General features: G+C 55.4%; 1 long non-coding RNA gene across 1 annotated transcript in view; it reads right to left on the bottom strand.

Moving 5' to 3' along the window:
* The window catches only part of LOC114475217 (uncharacterized), a 30,434-nt gene that overhangs the window by 22,282 nt on the left and 5,119 nt on the right, over positions 1-3,033 (bottom strand). The gene's annotated exons all lie outside the window — the stretch shown is intronic.

The raw sequence follows: 3,033 nt of genomic DNA, 5'->3' as shown, positions 1-3,033 counted from the left end.
AATAAAAGTAAACAAGCTACCGACTGAAGCATCTCGTCCCTCACATACGTAAGTCGTGAACTTTTCCCAATTCCTCATGGAGACAAGATGTATCCACACAGCAGTGGATGTTTATCTGTATTTATTGTGTACAAATAAATGTGAAATAAAGATAGTGTTAATGAAAAAGTACTTGTCTGTCATTTTTCTTTGTTTTATTTTTATTTTTTCTTTCTTTGTGTTTTATTACAAAAACTTGTGCAGTGCCCATAGGAAGTAAGTACTGCTATAGAAAAGTGGGAGGTTACGTAGCTTTTTCATCCATCCATCGATCCATCCATCTTCTCCCGCTTATCCATTTCCGGGTCGCGGGGGCAGCATCCTCAGTAGGGAGGCCCAGAGTTCCCTTTCCCCGGCCACTTCCTCCAGCTCTTCCGGGGGGACCCCGAGACATTCCCAGGCCAGCCGAGAGACATAGTCTCTCCAGCGTGGCCTGGGTCTTCCCTGAAAGCCTCACTAGGGAGGCGTTCAGGGGGCATCCTAATTAGGTGCCCGAGCCACCTCATCTGGCTCTTCTCGATGCGGAGGAGCAGCGACTCTACTTTGAGCCCCTCCCGAATGACTGAGCTTCTCACCCTATCTCTAAGGGAGAGCCCAGCCACCCTACGGAGGAAACTCATTTCGGCCGCTTGTACCCGTGATCTTGTTCTTTCAGTCATGACCCAAAGTTCATGACCATAGGTGAGGGTTGGAACGTAGACCGACCTGTAAATCGAGAGCTTTGCTTTTTGGCTCAGCTCCCTTTTTATAATGACGGACTGGTGCAGACTCCGCATCACTGCAGACGCTGCACCAATCCGCCTGTCGATCTCTCGCTCCATCCTTCCCTCACTCGTGAACAAGACCCAGAGGTACTTGAACTCCTCCACCTGGGGCAGAACCTCATCTCCAACCCGGAGAAGGCACTCCACCTTTTTCTGGTCGAGAACCATGGACTCGGATTTGGAGGTGCTGATTCTCATTCCGGCCGCTTCACACTCGGCTGCGAACCAATCCAGTGAGAGTTGAAGGTCACGGTATGTTGGAGCCAACAGGACCACACCATCTGCAAAAAGCAGTGATGCAATACTGAGGCCCCCGAACTGGACCCCCTCAACGCCCTGACTGCGCCTAGAAATTCTGTTCATAAAAGTTTTGAACAGAATCGGTGACAGGGCAGCCCTGGCGGAGTCCAACCCTCACCGGAAACGATTTCGACTTACTGCCGGCAATGCGGACCAGACTCTGACTCCGGTCATACAGGGAACGAACAGCTCCTATCTGGAGGTTCGATACCCCGTACTCCCAGAGGACCCCCCACAGGAATCCCCGAGGGACACGGTCAAATGCCTTGTCCAGGTCCACAAAACACATGTGGACTGGTTGGGCAAATTCCCATGATCCCTCAAGGACCCTGCTGAGGGTGTAGAGCTGGTCCACAGTTCCACGGCCAGGACGAAAACCACAATGCTCCTCCTGAATCCGAGGTTCAACTATCCGGCGGACCCTCCTCTCCAGTACCCCTGAATAGACCTTACTGGGGAGGCTGAGGAGTGTGATCCCTCTATAATTGGAACACACCCTCCGGTCCCCCTTCTTAAAAAGGGGGACCACCACCCCGGTCTGCCAATCCAGAGGCACTGCCCCCGATGTCCACGCGATGTTGCAGAGTCGTGTCAGCCATGACAGCCCCACAACATCCAGGGCCTTGAGGAACTCCGGGCGGATCTCATCCACCCCCGGAGCCCTGCCACCGAGGAGCTTTTAAACCACCTCGGCAACCTCAGCCCCAGAGATAGGAGAGCCCACTCTCGGGTCCCTGGCCCCTGCTTCCTGATTGGAAGGCGTGTCGGTGGGATTGAGGAGGTCTTCGAAGTATTCCCCCCACCGATCCACAACGTCTCGAGTCGAGGTCAGCAGTGCACCATCCGCACCATACATAGTGTTGACGGTGCACTGCTTCCCCCTCCTGAGACGCCGGATAGTGGTCCAGAATCTCTTCGAAGCCGTCCGGAAGTCGTTCTCCATGGCCTCACCAAACTCCTCCCATGTCCGGGCTTTTGCCTCAGCGACCGCCGTGGCTGCACTTCGCTTGGCCCGTCGGTACCTGTCTGCTGCCTCCGGAGTCCCACAGGCCAAAAAGGCCCGGTAGGACTTCTTCTTCAGCTTGACGGCATCCCTCACCCCCGGTGTCCACCAACGGGTTCGGGTATTGCCGCCACGACAGGCACCGACTACCTTGCGGCCACAGCACCGATCAGCCGCCTCAGCAACAGAGGCACGGAACATGGCCCACTCGGACTCAATGTCCCCCGCCTCCTCCGAGACATGGTTGAAGTTTTCCCGGAGGTGGGAGTTGAATCTCCTTCTGACGGGAAACTCTGCCAGGCGTTCCCAGCAGACCCTCACTATACGTTTGGGTCTGCCAGGTCTAACCGGCATCCTCCCCCGCCATCGGAGCCAACTCACCACCAGGTGGTGATCAGTTGACAGCTCTGCCCCTCTCTTTACCCGAGTGTCCAAGACATGCAGCCGCAAGTCCGATGACACGACTACGAAGTCGATCATCGAACTGCGGCCTAGGGTTTCCTGGTGCCAAGTGCACATATGGACACCCTTATGCTTGAACATGGTGTTTGTTATGGACAATCTGTGACGAGCACAGAAGTCCAACAACAAAACACCACTCGGGTTCCGATCAGGGGGGCCGTTCCTCCCAATCACACCCCTCCAGGTCTCACTGTCGCTGCCAACGTGAGCGTTGAAGTCCCCCAGCAGAACGAGGGAATCCCCAGAAGGAGCACTCTCCAGTACTCCCTCTAAGGAATCCAAGAAGGGTGGATACTCCGAGCTGCTGTTTGGCCCATAGGCACAAACAACAGTCATGATCCATCCCCCCACCCGAAGGCGGAGGGAGGCTACCCTCTCGTCTACCGGGGTAAACTCCAACGTACAGGCACTAAGTCAGGGGGCAAGAAGTATAGCCACCCCGGCCCGGCGCCTCTCACCATTGGC

The sequence above is a fragment of the Gouania willdenowi genome, chromosome 14 (genome assembly GCF_900634775.1).
Source record: "Gouania willdenowi chromosome 14, fGouWil2.1, whole genome shotgun sequence".
NCBI classification, from domain to species: Eukaryota; Metazoa; Chordata; class Actinopteri; order Blenniiformes; family Gobiesocidae; genus Gouania; species Gouania willdenowi.
This window is presented reverse-complemented; position numbering and strand designations above follow the sequence as displayed.